Below are 16,911 nucleotides of genomic sequence, written 5' to 3'. Positions count from 1 at the left end.
TAGCTGGGGCCTGGCCACAGAGGCTCTCAGTGACCTGTTGATGACTTTATCTTGGAAATTGGTCATTTTTAACCCCGGCTGCACATTAGAAAATCGTGAAGGCTGAATTCAGTGGTTCAGCAGGGTCAAATATGAGCAACTGCCTGGCACTGGAGAGCCCCGGAAGATGTGTGAGCAACAGAAGGACTGGACTGGCATCATGTTCGTGCTCAGCCCCTGACACACACCGCCACCAGTGGGTCCCCTTCTGAAATGTGTACAGAGCCAGACAGAGAATGGCCCAGAATCCCAGTCCTGGCTTCCCGGCCCCAGCCCAGCCTCAACCACCTGCTCCAAACCCTAGCCAGCCCAGCCAGGGCAGGAGGCCAAGACAGGCAGCCAGGAGATGCCCCCTCCCCCGCCCCCAACAAACACACACACACACACACACATTTCAAAGTAATGAATTAATCAGTATTTACTTGCTACCAGTGAGTCATGGAATGGAACAATTAGAGTAATTGCTCCCGTGACTAATTGCTGGGTCTTCCTCCTTTTTAGACATTCCAGGAGCTCACAGCAGCTATCGCCCAACTCTCTCCAGGGCCACCCAGCAGGATGGGCAGAGCAGGAGCCAGGCGTGGCTCAGAGGACTTTAGCTGGGAGGAGGGATTCTAGGAAGCCTGGGGTCCCAGGGGCCATCAAACTGGGGTAAATGTGGGAGCCAAAACAGAGAGTCCTCTTGATTCCTCAATGACCAAAACCACACCCCAGCCCCTTGTGCCCTGCCGCCAGAAAGCTGTGATACACCCGGAGACACGGTGAGGACTCTCCCACCCCAGACCCACCTGACACCCACCCACCAAGAGATACAGTATGTGAGCATGCCCCAGGTACAAATGGGCACACGCATGGGGTGATGGGGGGGGGCTGCTGGCAGGGAGGGGGGGCAAACTGTGCTGCTCCGAGGCTCAGAGACAAGCATTGAGTCTCCTGTGAATCCATCAGCCTCCACTCAGGTAGCTCTCACCTAGATACTATTCATCCTTAGTTCAGTAGCCATCGACATGACAACTGTTACCATGACGACCATCTCCTCCATGCTAAGGACCAGGAGCTCCAGCTCCCCACAGAGCTGGGGGGGGGGGGGGCGCGGGAGAGGGAGAGATCACCAAGAAACAGAGAGGATGACAGGGAGAGGGGGAAGCAGAAACACAGGGACAGAGAGGCAGAGGGCAGCCCAGGGAGGAGGGGCAGAGAGAGGGGGAGGGGAGAGTGGAGGGGGTACTGTGGGTGAGAGAAGGAGAGAAGGCGAGAGTGGGAGGCGGAGGGAGAGAATTCTCTCACATCTTAATTTAGCCTTGCACTGATCAGATGAAGCTGGGGAAGGGGCCACCTCCGTGATTTTCCAAACCAGCAGCCAAGGGAACATTCTTTCCGAATAATAAGCAGCCCCCAGCCTGGGTAGAGGGAGGGGTGCCAATAACCTAGACAGCCCCAAGCTCACCCTAGGAAGCTTGGCAGGAGCTCAATGCTGGGGACACCTGGGACCTGCCAGGGCCCCAGGATGCCACGTCATCCAGTCCCTCGAGTGGGCTGCAAACCAGCTTTGCCTCTCCTTGGGCATGCTGGGGAGCCAGGACTCAGTGGGACCCCCAGAAGAGCGCCACAGGGGTGCTGAGAGCTGCAACTCCCAAAGGAGCAGGGAGGAGAGAAGAGAGGGTTGGGAATGGGGAACAGAGCCTGGGAGGCAATAGGGAAAGCCTGGGAAGTCACAAAGTGCCCGAAGAGGATGGTGACAAACAGCCCCTGACCCCCAAACGACCTCCCCAATTTGCATAATCCCATGCATAATGAGCATCATTCTCCATGCAATTCCTTTAAAGGAGAATTGAATCCAAGTGCCCAGGACCTGACCCTCAGGACGCTCCCTCCAGGTAAATTCAGACCCTCCTCTGCCTGATAAACACCCACATGCCTAACACCTAATAGAAAATCTGTGCATAACCCGACACCCTCACGCGCACACACACATACAGCCCACCCTGCAAAATGCATGGCTATGCACTCCCCAGCACACACACACACACACACACAGTGGAAGCAGCATTAACTGATTCCAACCTGTATGCCCTCTGCAGCTGATGGACAACCCAGTCCAGCACACACCGCCACCCACCCATCCACTCATCACACCCCGGGGTACTCACAGCCACATGCCTGCACCCCCTCATCTCCCAACACACTCTAGGGACGCCCCCCCCCCCACAAACCTCAGCAACATGTCATAACCACATGCTGAGCACACACACTGCACTCCAGGCACACGCAGACAGACCCACCTCCAATTCTAGCACATTCCCGGCGCTGCACCTCACGCCGACATATCCACCCCCACGCCCTACCCCCTCACCTTACAAGCTGCACACAACCTTTTCTCCAAGCCCCACAGCCTCTACACACGCACCTTGGGGAACAGGTGACGCTGCCCACTATATCCTGTCACCTCCAGTCTCGGGGCAGACCCCCAACAGGAGACGCCCCAGGGGTCCGAGCATCCCACCCAAGGGTGCTACTGAGGGGCCTCTGGGAAATCTAGAGACCACTGCCCACGGCTGCTGAGGGCCTGCCCCACACCAGGCACTGGACATACTGCGCCTGCACAGCCTCCTGGAATCCTCACAACTTCCCAGAGCTTTAGCATCCCCATTTCACAGATGTGGACACTGAGGCTGGGCTTTAGGCAGAAGGGGGACATGAGCACACGCCTACGGTCTCAGAAGCCCTTGTCCGGAACATTCCAGAGCCCTCCCCACCACACTCGTGACCCTGCAGCCCCTGCTCAGCCCCTGCACAACCTCAACTTAGAAATCCCCGCAGACACCTACCCACACCCAAAGACCACGTGCTCCACGCACCCTCTCCAGTGCACGGCCAGCGCGCTCACGCCGTGTGTTCTCAAACTCCCACTCGCGCTCCTCCACTCACTCCCGCCTACACGGCCCTGAATAGGCTCCCACCATACGAACACCCCACGCGCAGATGCCCCCCCACCAGGCCTAACACCACACCCCCAGCTCCTGTACACACACTCGTGTGCACATGCGCACACACAGACGTGTGCATGGACCAAGAGGAGGCATCTGTACCCTCTGTCCCTCCCCTCCCAGGTACCTACCAGGATCCCTACCAGGACACATACACCACCAGGACGAGACGCACCCTCCTTCCCAGTGGACTGATACCCTCTGGCCACCACCCCAGCCACACCCTCACCCCACAGAGGCACCTTGGCCTCCCAGCCCAGAGGGGACTAGAGGGCCCCTCACTGGCCACCTAGCCCACTCCATCCCCTCTACTGAAATGTAAAGTGACTGGGGAGGCTGGCACGGTTCCCCAGAGTCTGGGGCAAGCAGGCATTGCTGCCCAAAGTGCCCCCTTCCCTCCCTGGCCTACCCCCTCAAGTGGGTGACAGCCCAGCCAGATAGCAGGGAAGTCTCAGTAAGTAATTACTCCAGGGAGGTGGGGGATGCACTCAGAAACCAGGCATCTCTCCCTCCCACCCCCAGCCTCCTTCCAAGCCTGTTTCAGCAGTCTGGGGTCTCCTCTGCTCAGCCCCGCTCTGAGCCTTCCCCGTCCTATCATGAGCCTCCCATAAGACATTAGGCAAACTACTTAATCTCTCAGCACCTCAGTTTTCTCATCTGTAAAATGGAGATGACAATGTCTGCAGCTTCTAGAGAAGCTATGCAGGTAAGAGGATGAGCACAGGACCTAACACCGAATGAGAGCAGAATGAATAAATGCAGCCATGATTATTGTCGGTTGTATATGAACATTTCTATCATCACGTCTGAGGACTTTATCTCATTTAAGCCCCAATGTCCTCAACAGGGAAGCAGAATAAAATAAACACCCATGCTGCAGATGAGGCTATTGATGCCCAGAGAGGTTAAGTAGCACTGCCAAAGTCACACAGCAGGTAAGAGTGCAGAGAGAGAAAGGATGAATTTCAGCAACAGATTCAGACACACAAATGAGGTCAGCTGGCAGGGGCCCAGGAGCCCAAGCAAACTGGCCCAGGAGCACAGCACCCCCACGCTGTGCTAATCATGCAGCAAAAGCTAAGAATAAGATCAAGTGTAATTATTTTTTCCTGAGCTTCCTTCCCCTAATTAGCCAGGCTCAGGTTCCAATCTTTCATTGACCAGAGGCTAAATAAGTTGGGAGCCCAGCTTTGGATTCAGACAGTCTTTGCAAGTCTCAGCTCTGCCACTTACTTGCTGGGTGGCTTTGGGCAAGTTTCTTTACCTCTCCAAGCCTCTTTTTTGGTGAAATGGTGACAATAACACATGCTTCATAGAGCTGCTATGAGAATCAACTGAGACGGTACACAGGGCATACTCAGGTTGGTATGATCACAGCCCAGTTCCCCCCACTCACCCCAGGCCTCACCTTTAAGGCTAAGGTCGACCTGGAGACTGTGGAGCTCAACTCCCCCTTGTTACACAGTTGGACACTGAGGCCCAGAGAGGGGAAAGACTCACATTTTCCCACCTCTTGATAAGAGGGGTGGGTGGCAGGGAATGAGTGCCCCCCCCCCCCCCAGGAGCTCACAGAGGCAAGGTGGCTTATGCAGACACACAGCAACTGCATGTCAAGCTTCAGGAGCAGGGTTAGGGAAGGTGGGGGTCTCAACAGAGGCTTCAGGGTCCCCGCAGGCTCTGTCCTGGTCAGCCCTGGCCCTAGGAGGCCCCGGGTCCTGTGAGAACTCAGTGCCCCTCACGCTCACCAGCTCCACCCCGGAGACCTGGAGCGTCCCTGCAGGAATGTGGGCTGGGGCCAGGCTCTGGGCAGCAGGACAGCCAAGGGGGCTGCATGAGGGGGAGCCTGCCCGGGAAGGGCCCCCATCCCCACCCATCCACAGCTGCCCTGGCTGGGAGCCCAGCAGCCCCCACATTCACTCACTGCTGGAGGAGGTAAAGGGCACAAAGGCTGCACCTGCTGGGGGTGGGGAGGCACAGAGACCAGGGGGTGGACAGAATGAGGGGCAGTGGGGAGGCAGAGAGAGGCGGGACTGGGAAGGCCTTAGCTGAACCCAACAGATCCCTCCCTCCCCACTAAAAAAAATCAGCAAAGTAGAGGACACCACTCTGCCCTCCCACTTACCCAGGCTTATACTCATGCTCAAGCCCTCCCACTCCCCTTATGTCCCCCCCCTCCCCACCAGCATCAGAGGGCAGGAAATGCTCCTCTGGTACTAGCCCAGCCCCGCCCACTGCTCTGACACCCCACGCCCGTATTTCCGCTGTCAGCTCCAGGTCTGCCCCCTGCATCACCTCCACTCCCCACCCCTGTGCTCCCCCCACCCCACCCCCCAGGATCCCCTCCTTCCGGCTGCCATCACCTGCCTCCTTCCATGCCCCTCTTGGGCCCACTGGGAGAGGAGGCAGCACCCCTTGCCCAGGGGGCCGCAGCCTCTGAGAACACAGGCAAGTTCCCTTCCTGCTTCTCTGCATTCTTTTTCCCTCTTTAAAAGTTGGGCTGGATGATCCCAGGGCCTTTTCCATTCTGATATCCTGAGGTGCCAAGAATTTGGCCCTCGGCATCCAAGAGATCCAGAGCAATGTCCTTCATGAGAGGGAAAAAGTGGAAATAACCTACAATAGGGGACCAGTTAAATAAACTAGGCTACAACCCTAACTGGGGACTGTTGGGCCCCTATCAACAGTTGTGCTTTCACAAACCTACACTGTCTGAGTCACTGGCAGGCATAACTGTACCTTAGAAGATTTTTGTTTGTTTTACATGTTTCAAAGAATATTTAGGGATATGGAAAAATGCAAACCACGGTTGTCCGGAGGCATTACAGCCCAGCCTGGTGAGAGGACCCTGCCGACGGGGCTGGGGCAGACAGGGTCTCCCCAAACCCAGGTGACCCTGACCTCTCTCAGCCTGATTTTCCTAATGAAACAAAGAGCCACACCCCGACTCCCTGCGCCTCACTGGAGGACCCTGACACGGCTGCACATTAATAAAGTGTCCAATGAATGCTGGCTACTCATACTATTATCACCACCAAATTTAAAAACAGCGTATAGAAAATATGTAGCGCTTGCCATTTTGATGAACCCATTCCCAAAGTGAATTTCAGAACACCGAATTGTACTAAAGATTCCCAGAGACTCTCTCTGGTTGGTGGAATTATCTGCAGTTTTCACTGAATATTTCTGCATTTTCCCAAGTTTCTATGATAAACTCATAGCACTTTTCTTTCCTTCTTTCTTTCTTCTTTTTTTTGCAGATTTTATTGAGATATAGTCACATATATATCCCATCCAAGGTACATAACCAGTGTCTCACGGTGTCATCAGCTAGTTGTGCAACCCTGTAGCATTTTTATTAGATGCAGCATGCTCTCTAGGAGGCTGCAGCCCTGCTGCCCTCTGGGCTGGGAAACTCCTTGGCCCCTCTGCTCTGCCCAGACCCCACCAGGAATGTCTGTGAGGAACATGATGAGGGAACAGAAGGGCAAGCAGAAAGGAAATGAACACAAAAGCCTCTGAGAGGGTGGCAGGGCCCTGCAGCCCGGGCCGGCATGGCTACGTGTCTCTGTGGAGGGGCTGGCTGGGTGTGAGCCCATCTGGTGGTCACACTCACCCGCGGTGCCCGGACGCCTCGCCTGGCCTGCCCCCTCCCGCCAGCCCCGCCGGGGTGCCTGCAGGCTGGCTGTCCCTCAGCTGCCTGTCCCAGCTCCAGTGCCTGGATGGAAGACAAGAGCCCATCCTGGGGTATGCCAGGATCCCTCTCAACCCAGGATTAGGACGCATTCATCAGCCACACCATCAATCCCGGCTACCTGCAGGCTCCTGCCACCCTCTCAACTCCCCTGGCCACTCAGTACTGGTCCCAAGCTTGTGCCTGAGAGTAGGACCACCCCCCGAGGCTCTGTTTCCAAATCTGGAAGCCCCCATGGACCTCCCACACTCTTCCCAGATGGTTCTGGGAAGAGCGGGGCTGTTTCAGACTTTGTCCGTGCTCTTCCTGCTTCCTGGGACCTCCCGTCCCACCATCTCTGCCCACCCAGAGACTACTTCACCTGCAAGTCTCAGGTTCTTTAATCCACACAATCAGTATTTGTTAAGTGCCTACTGTGAACGAAGCACTAGTCTAGGCACTCAGAGTCCCACAAGTTGCAAGACAGGTATGTCCTCAAGCAGCTCCCAGCCCAAACAATGCCTCCTCCTCGGTGAAGTTCACCTGGATATCACACATACACCAACCTCTTTCCTGGACCAAATTAGGAAGTCCTTCTCTGGGACTCTGCACATCCATCGTGGGGAGGGGAGCGAGAGGGACCACCGACCAAGTCCCCATCACTCAGACAGTACCTTCCAGAGCCCATTTAATCAACTCGGCTGCCCTGGGAAGCAGGTATTACTCTTGCCACTTACAGATGAGGAGCCTAAAGTTGCTAAGCTGCCCATGGGGCCTCAGCAGGATTTAAACCCAAGGTTTGCAAACTCCAAATCCAGTGCTTAGTCGATCTTATGACCTCTTGAGAATGCATGCAGGGATCTGTTTGTGCCTCATTCCATACTGTGTTTTACCAAAGGAGGCCTGGGGCCGTTCTGTCCCTCGTCTTGAACATCAATGACAGCTCTGAGTGGAGGGAGTGCTCACTACGTGCCTGACCCTTAAAACACACATGACCAAGGTTCTCTTCACAAATAATTCATAAGGGATTCTTTTCTCCATTTCACACATGGGCAAGCTGAGGCTAAGAGAGGTAAAGCAACCGGCTCAAAGTCACATAGCAATGGAGCCACGATTTGAACCCAGGGCTAGGTGATCCGCAAGAGCCATGTCCTTTGTACACTCTGTGCACCTACTCCCATCCCTCGTCACTCTCCCCACCAGGAAGCTCCTCAAGGACAAGGCAAGTGTCAGAATCCACTGTTCCCCGCTCTGCCTGCCCCCAGCTCCCTGCAGAGCCAGACAGGCAGGTTGGCTGAACATCTGGGAATGAAGAGAACTGGAGGACAGGCTGTGCTCAAGTGACAGGTGGCCCAGCTCACGCGAGCAGCCCCACCCCTCACCCCAATGACTAACTGACAAGTGCCCCTGGGAGCGAGTCTCTGGGCTCTGTACCTCTCCTTGCCAAAAACACAAACACTGCACACATCTGCCTGCCCCTGGGGCCTGTGAGTCCCCACAGAACAGCCCAGCATGGGGGGTTGGGTTCCAGCCAAATCTAGTCCTGGCTTTTCTCTAGCAGACAGGGTGTCTGGCCCAAGTCCCTCCACTTACGTGAGACTCAGTTTGCCCTATTACAAATGGGCATGATTGTTCCCAACACCTTAAGATACCAGCTCAGTAGTCAGCTGGCTGTTAATAGGTGCTAGGATGTGACACTCGGTCCCTACTCCAATGTCACCCCCTCAGGGAGGTTCCCTGACCACTATGCCACTGAAATGAGCTCTCAACCATCAACTCTGGCAGCCCCACGCTTGTTTCTCATGCTCTCCACAGTCTGAAATTAGCATGTTTATTTACTCAACTTCTTGTTTACAACTGTCCCCTCTCCTTAAGGCAGTGAGAGGGTCTGCCACAGCCACTCCTGAATCCCCAGGGCCCAAAAAATGTGTGGTACAGAGCAGGGCTCCACTGATATTTGCTCAATGAATGCTGGAGTAGAATCACCCCCTACAGACCCATGTCACTGACCTCCCAAGCCCCTGCCTCCTCTGGGCCCTTCCAGCCCCGTCTGTAAAACAGGGAGCCGAACACCGGTTCTGTCTGGTCCTTCCAAATTCCAGCCAGGAAGATTCCAAGGAGGAGGGAAGAGAATCCGAGATTGATCCCAGCCTATTTTGTCATAAAATGTCTGTGCAAATGATATGCAAAAACATGCAGATCAGCAGGCTTCCATTGATGCCTATAATTCTGGCCACATTACCACTAGGCCTGCGCTGAGTGTAAAGCAGCATTTGCTGAGCACCAACTAAGCGCCAGACCTCTGACTGATGTTTTTTCATTTAATCTTCCCAGGAGCCAGGTGAATGGGCCTCCTTACCCCATAGACCCGGAAAGATCAGGTAACCTGCCAGAGGTCAGAGAACTCAGTCAAAGCATCAAGATGGATCTAAAGGGGGGCAAGGCAAGTGGGAATGGAAGCCTGGAGGTGGCTGGGTGGGGTGGCAGAAGAGCAGACAAAGGTTCCAGGGAGTGTCTAGTTCCCACGACCAGAATTCAAGGCAGATCAAAAGGACAGAGATACTTTCTGCCCAAGGTGGGGGCGGGGACCACCTGAAACCAGTAAGCGGGCCCCAGGAACCTCACCAACCCTGGGCTTCCAAGGGGTTGAGCCCCAACCCTCCTCCAGGAAACCTAACAGACCCTGCTGGAGTCAGCCCAAGACAGTTCCAGCCCTGCCAGCTGTCCTGGGAGACAACACCCCACCCTACCCCCGCCCATGTCCCCACTGCATCCCAGCCCCACCCCACCAGGACACATGCCAAGTATATAACCTGAGGACATAAAACACACACACACACACACAAAATGTCCCGTCTGTATGCCAGGCTGTGGTTTTCCTCACCCTCCTGTTTGCTGGGTTATTTATAACCAGCACAAACTCGCACACAGATGAGATGTGACTTTCCCTACCCCCAGCCCAGAGCTGTCCCACTGGCTTCTGAGCTGCTTGGCTTCAAGAGACAGAACTGGCCAGAGTCTGATCTGAGCTTCGGGGATCTCAGAAGCCACTACCATTCCCATCTCAGATGGGAAACTGAGGCTCAGAACAAGGATTCAGCCAAAATGGGGGTGAGGTAGCTGGCCCAGCCCCAGTCACACTTGCCCCAGGGCTACCTCTCACCCAAGTCAAGAATCTGTGTGGGACACGGACAGGGGTGGAAAGGGAAGAGGCAGGCTGATGCCCAACCCCCCCTCCCTGAGACCTGGGAGTCAGGCAGGAACTTCGCAGTGAGGCAGGGGCTCGGGAGCTAGTCTGCTTGGTCCAAATCCCACACTGGCCCTCAGCAGCTGCGTGACCCTAGAACAGGCAAGGCTACCTCTCTGAGCCTAGTCCTTCTACAAATGGACAGAGTAATAGCACTGACCTCAAAGCACTGGAAGAATTAATGAAGATGACCCAAATAAGGTTCTGAGTTCAAGCGACTTCTTGGCTGGGTGACCCTGGGGGCAAGCTGCCCGGCCCAAGCTTCAGTTCTTCCATCACAAATGGAACAATGATGCCAAAGATCTGAGACTCAGAGAAGGTGAGACACTTGCCCAGGGTCACACAGCAGAACCTGGACTCAAACTTGGGTCCTTCATCCTCCAGAGAAGCTGCATTCTGTCTCCTGATAACACCCTTGTCCCATCCCTGCTCCCCTCCTCTCCAGGTAGCCCACGGAGTAGACCTTGCCTGCGGGGATGAATGTCTCCCGGTCACACCCTACATGCATCCTCCCCAGCCCCCATCTCCGGATGGGCAAGCATTTGCTCTGCAGCCCACAGGCTGGGAGAAGCCCAGCCCAGCAACTGCCTCTTCTGTGTTTGTCAAAGGCCACTCTGTCAGGTGGGGCCTTTGGAAGGAGGGCACTGCCCAGAGTGACCCAGGGGAAGGGAGGCAACTCCAGACTGTGGCTGGCTGCTGTCTCTCTCCCTAGACCTCAGCTTCCCCAGGTCCAGTTCTCAGTGTCCTGGAGGCCCCACCCTGGACCTCTGTCCTCTGGCTGCCCTCAGCTGCCCCAGTGATGAAGCACACCCCAACGCGAATGTAGGTCTGTCTGCCCAGCAGCCTCTCTGGCTGGCTAAGGCAGCTCTGAGGACAGAGACGCCCTCTCCCAGGGCTCACCCCTCATCCCCACCCCGCCTCCACCTGGCTCTGGGGCACCAGCCTGCACCCAGCCCAGGCGGCAGCCGCCAAGCCCCCAGCTGGTTTCCGCTCTCTATTCTCCTCTCTGAGGCCTGTATGACCTGAGGGGCTGGGCCACGGCTCAAGCTGCTGGGCCCTTGTCTGACAGGTGCTCTGTGGCCTCCCATATACACACCCCCTTGCAGGGCTGAACTCGGGTATTACAAACCAGCAGGGTCCTCGGGGGGAGCCTGAGCCCCCTTAGCCCCTGCCTCCAGCCCCACCATTTTACAGCAAGCTATTGCCTCCCTGACCCCTGTCTCCCCACACCTGGTCATCGGAGTCCCAGTGGCTCCCGCTCCACCTCCCCTGCAGGGGGCTACACCAAGGCAGGGCCAGCCAGGAGGCCCACTTGCCCATCAGCCCCAGCCCCAGGCCAGGGCAGGCCTCCAGGGAGGTCCAGACCAATGAGTCCCAAATGGTCCAGCCCAGAAAGGGACGTGCTAGAGTAGCCCACGCCTGTGGGGAGAGGGAGCTGGGATGGGACAGGGGGACTTAGAGGTGGGACATCAGGCAAAAGGCTGTCACTGGGACTTAGCCTCATTCCTCATATCCCAGGACCAGGATGGGAGGGAGCAGGGGAGGGCTGATTGGCCCCACTAAAGTGATGGAGGGTCTTATTCCCACTCCCCACACATCTACAGGGTCTGCTGGGGACAGAGGGGAGGGGCTCAGCTGGCACAATCCTGGGGAACCCTGCAGTGCCTCTGGGATAGCAAGATGTCACTCCCCCCACAATGCCCAGGGAAGTCTCACCTCCGAGCCATGTCCACACAATCGTGGACGTCTCTCCTACCAGGAGCATTCTTGCCCCGCCTCCTGACCTAGCAAGATTTCCCAGCAGAAGACTGCTGACGCCTGGGCAGAATGCGGGGCTATTCTGGTGCTGCAGGCATTTAGCAACCCTGACTACCCCCCAGGAAAAGCCAGCAGCACCCCCATTATTGTGACAACCCCAAATGCCCCTCCCACATTTCCAAATGCCCCAGGAGCTGAGCCTTCCTTCCCTCCTCCGGAAGCTTCCCCATGGACACACAGCCATGGCCTTCTCTGCTCCCCTCAACCCTACCCCCAGCGGCTGCTCCGGGGGTGTTGGGAAATTACATATAACTGAATCACTGAAGAAGTTCGAGTTTGGGCAGAGGGGATGCATGTCCCTGAAGGTCAGGCAGAAGGCAAGTTTCTGAGTACCTCTACTCCTTACCCCCCCCCCCTTGCCTTAATCACCTCTAAGAAGGTCAGATGACCAGCTGCCCTCTGGGCTGGACTCCCTAGACTCTGGGATTAAGAGCTGGGATTAAAGACAAACACAATTCTGGCAGCTCAGGGTCCCAGCAGCATATCTGTGTGTGCAGCACATGCGCGTGCCTCTGTGTGTGTCTGTGTGTGTCTGCTCACAGGCAGGTATGCACGTGCACACGGTGAAGCACGTGCGGGGGGTGCCTCTGGACTTCCGGCCAGCGCATGTCCAGCCACACTTGTACATGTACACCTGAGGCTGGATGCCTGTGTGCACCTGGGTGTGTTCAGGCGTGAGTACATTGGGTTGCATCTCTGAGAGTGGTGCCCAGGCACGTGGAGGGCGGGATGAGCCCCTGACCTCTACGCCTGTGTGTGTTCAGGTACGTGTGTGCGTCTGAGTGTGTGTGTGTGTACTGGGGGGTCATGCCCAGGTATTTGGGGTCCTCCGGACAAATGGATCTGTGTGTGTGTGTGTGTGTGTGTGTGTGTGTACACAATTCTACGTGTGCCTCCGACCCCCTAGAGGTAGGCTGACTGAGTCCCTCTCTACTTCCTCCACCAATCTCAGGAGTCGCCAATACCTGTGGCCACCTATGGGGTTAGAGGTGAGGGGACCCCAGATTCCCAATTGAGCCATCAAGCCAGTTCTTCTCACCTTGACACCTGAGCCCTCCCCCTTTCAGCACAGATGCACAACAGCACACCATCACATACGCACACACACACACACACAAGACCAGTTCCGTGTCCAAACCATAGTCCTAAACAGAAACCTGTGGACTCAGTGCCATAGGGAAAGAGAATTACCCTGGGCTTATAGACTGTCCCTTAAATATGGAGCCAAAATTTCAGTTCCTGGGTCTGAGATTGTCCCCAACAAGCCTCCCAGCTCCCCTGCCTCATATGAGAACAGGATACCACCAAGCTCTGCAGAGACCACTGCCCTAGGGGAGCTGCTCTGCCTGCTATCGCTGTGGGACCTGAACAGCCAGGCAAGGAGCTGCGTCCCTGTGGCTCTGAGCCCGAGAAGCACCACTTCTTGAGGGGTGGATGGAGGGAATGGTAGTTTCTGGCCCATGAGTGCAAGAAGCCAAATCAGAGCCCATCCAGCTCTGACCCTAACCATCCCCGCCCCCCCACCAATGCCCCTGGCACTCGAGGCCCTTGTCCATCAAGGGAATCCTCAGGTCCTAGCCCCACTGGGTGATAACCAGGCAGATCAGAGAGCCAACCAGCGAGGGAGTGGGTGAGACAGAGGCCTCTGGGGAGGCAGAGAAGGAAGAGGGAGAGAAGGGAAAGAGAGTAGGGAGCAGGGAGGGAGAGAAGCTGCAAGCAAAGAGAGGAGGAGGTGAGCAGGGGGGTGGGCAGGGAATGAGAGTGAATGGCGGAGGGAGATGATCTCTCCTTAACCAAGCCTGAGCCTCCAGAGGCCCACCGCATGCACCCCTTCAGGAGGACAGGGTCCCAAAGGACCCGACACCCTCCCCCTCCCCCTGCACCTCCTCAGCTAACTGAGGCTGGAAGGCTATGTCCCCTCTTGCCCATTGAACACTCCCCTTCCTCTCCCAAGCTTGAGGGGTCACATGAGCAGAGGCTGGAAAAATAGGACAAGGTGTGACAACAGGGGAGAACTAGAAGTGATGTGTGAAAGCAAGAAAAAGAAACAATATAGCAATGTCAGAATTTGGGGAAAGGAGACAAAGTAACATGTGTTAGGGTTGAGCAGGGAGATGATGTAATGGGGAGTAGCTGCTGTAACAATGCATCTAAGTGAGGACTCTAAGGAGGTAACAATGTAACCCTGTAGGGAACCAGATACTATGAAGCAATTTAACAGAATTGGGACTTGGCAGAGAATTCTAACAAGTAGAAGAGGAGTAAGGAGCATTGCCTGGTAATTAGAAGGAAGCAGGAGAAAAGTGGTTGAGGGGGGAGGCCTCACTGTTATTGGGAAGCTGGGAGGAGTAGTCAGTAAAGGGTGCCCAGAGGGGAGAACAACTATACTGGTTTTGGAGGATGATTAGGAGTTCACTGGAAAAGAGAGGCACTCTGTGTGCCCTGAGTTCCTCTTTCATAAAATGGAGATAATATGGTAACTTCCTCATGCAACTGTAAAGATTCTGAGTTTTACATATAAGACATTTGGCAGAGTGTCACACACGGTGGGAACTCAACATGGGGGTAACTCATGCTGTTGTTGGCATCTGACACCAACCCCTTGGGGCAGTGGGGCTGCACCCACTTTATAGACCAACACTCTCTACCCACAGGGCAGAGTTCAAGTGCCTTGGTTTGGATTCCAAGCCCACTGGTGCTGTCAGGGGCCTCAATGCTGAGGCTCAGTGGGGTGCAAGTGTTCAACCCCAGGATACCCCGTGGCACAGCACCAGGCATCCAGTAGGTGAATATGTCTATTGAATGCACAAAATGACACACTTTCATCAGAAACAGCAGCTCCCGATGGCAGCAATTTCTCCACCCCTCCCCCAGGAGATGGATTTCAACCCTCCACATATTACATCCCCCTCCCTGGGTCACTGGGGTTAGAACTGCTGCTTTTAACCACTCTCCAGTCCCCTCACACACCGTGACCCTTCCCACCTCTGAGCCTTTGTCCACCATGATTCCTCTGCCTTCTCTGCCTATCACTGTTCTGTCATCCTTCAAGGCCTGGTGCAAAGGACACTTCCTCCATGGAGCCCTCTCTGATTTTCCAGTGTGAAAGCCAACCTCTCCTTCCTCTGCCTCCCTCCTGCCCTTCTCATGTGTGGGCATCTGGACACATGGCTGGTTCCCTCACCTAACAGGGAGCTCTCAGAGGTTGGGGCCCAAGCTAAGTCTCCTACTAGTCCCCAGTGCCCAGCAGACACAGAGAGGGCACCAGTGAAAGATGGCCAAAGAGGCTGGCAAGGCGGCAGCCCAGTGAAGACGAGGACCCAAGGACTGGACTCCCTACCTAGTGCTCTTTCTCTACCCAGGAAACCAGCATCACAGCCCAGGCCACAACGAGCCTGGATGTGGCTAATCACATTCCAGGCACCCGGGAGGGAGGTGCGGGTCAGCGTGTTGAGTGAGGAAAGGGCAACCTCCTGCCCCGGCCCCGTAGGCCTGCCCCCCTCCCCAGCTGGGCCCCCCTGGGTCAGCCCTGCCCTAGCTGGCTCAGGTCTTTCTGATGGTTCCTCAAATGTGAAGACTGGAAGGGCCTCTGGGTCTACCCAGTCTGACCTCCCCACTTTTCAGATGTGAACATGGAGGCCCCAAAAAGGAAAAAGCAACCACTCAGCAAGTCACTCAACAAGCCTCAGACATAACAATCTTGGGGAAAGTGTAATAATTAAAAATAAAAGTACCCATCCAGTAGCAGCTTCTCTTTTACCTGGCTACCAAGAACTCTACAGGGCACCTCCCCTGACCCTCATCTGTCCCCACAGTCTGGCTAGGGAGCTTGCTGATCCCACCCTACAGAAGAGGAAACTACGGTTGAAGAAAGGGTCACTCGGTCAAGCTCGCTCAGCTTCAACGGGCAGAGCCTGCATTCAAAACTGTCTCAGCGCACAGTTGAGGGGGTAGTGGGAGCAGGGAGCAGGGGTGCTCTCCCTGTATTCGAAACTGTCTCAGAGCACAGTTAAAGGGGTAGTGGGTGCAGGGAGCAGGGGTGCTCTCCCTGCTTCTTTTCAATGCTGCACCCCAAAAACCTCACACAGGCATACTGCACACACCCCAAACACACCCCACCCCAGCAAGGCACAGCCAGATGCAGGGAGCACGCATGAGATGCACTTGCACACCACAGCCACCAGCACAGGGCCTGGCACCCAGAAGGTGCTCAGTAAATGTCTGCTGAACGAACAGGCCAGTCCTGCAAAAAACGGCCCCATGCACAACAGTGCGCTCCCCTCAGCCTGGCCCCCAGTGTGCCCGGACCAAACAGCATCTGGGTGGGGGGACTCCAGGGTTGGAGGCTCTGGGTTTGAACCCCAGCTACTTCCTGACAGTCTTCCCCACGGCATGTCGCTTAACAATCTGGGCTTCAGTGTCCCATCTGTAAAATGGGGCTAAAAGCACTTATCTCACAGGCTATTGGGAGGGAACACTGAGATAAAGCACATCCAGCACTCAGAACCGATGCCATTACCACCACCGACCTCATCATCTCTGCTTAGGTGCACCTCCCCAACACAGGGGTCCCCCGGAGAGTAGAAAAAGGGAGGCCTCAGCTGCGCACCCCCCCGAACCCCAGATAGCAGCCTGGCCCCAAGAAGGTGGCACTGAACATGTGATGGCGTGATGGGTGAATGAAGGTCTGAGCCTGTCACAGTCACTCGCACCCCAGCCACAGGCCGGGGAAGGGGCAGCAGTGTGTGGGTTCCACCAGGCACCCCAAGAATCAAAATTCCCTTGTGCCTAGGACAAGAGAAGACCCAGCTCTCCAAGCAACTTGCCTGCCTGGCCCCACAAACCCACATGCCCCCTACAAGTCTCAGGGAGTGGGACAGGCCTAATGAGCCGCCTGCTGCCGCCGCCCCCCAACCCCCATCCTGTGCCCACAATTGAATTGGCAATCAGCTTGCTGCAATTAGATTTCCCAGATCCCGCTGGTGATTGATTCTAAATTACCCTCATTAAAGCCTGGGCTGGTGAGCAGGGCTGGGTGGGGGGCAGGGGAGCGAGCTGGCAGGGCAGGGGGCACAGGAAGCTCCAGGGGTTCTTGGGCCGAGGCTGGCCCCAGGGTATGGACCAGCAGCCAAGAAGCCCACAGCCCGTCC

At 55.9% G+C, this 16,911-nt stretch overlaps 1 protein-coding gene and 1 long non-coding RNA gene across 2 annotated transcripts in view; one reads left to right on the top strand and one right to left on the bottom strand.

Moving 5' to 3' along the window:
• The window catches only part of SDC3 (syndecan 3), a 34,403-nt gene that overhangs the window by 10,507 nt on the left and 6,985 nt on the right, over window positions 1-16,911 (bottom strand). The gene's annotated exons all lie outside the window — the stretch shown is intronic.
• Window positions 13,568-15,505, top strand: LOC143674604 (uncharacterized). Its single transcript, XR_013171125.1, has 2 exons — window positions 13,568-14,039; window positions 15,386-15,505. It is a non-coding gene; the product is annotated as an uncharacterized LOC143674604 (long non-coding RNA).

The sequence above is a fragment of the Tamandua tetradactyla genome, chromosome 2 (assembly GCF_023851605.1).
Source record: "Tamandua tetradactyla isolate mTamTet1 chromosome 2, mTamTet1.pri, whole genome shotgun sequence".
In the NCBI taxonomy this organism is placed as follows: domain Eukaryota; kingdom Metazoa; phylum Chordata; class Mammalia; order Pilosa; family Myrmecophagidae; genus Tamandua; species Tamandua tetradactyla.
This window is presented reverse-complemented; position numbering and strand designations above follow the sequence as displayed.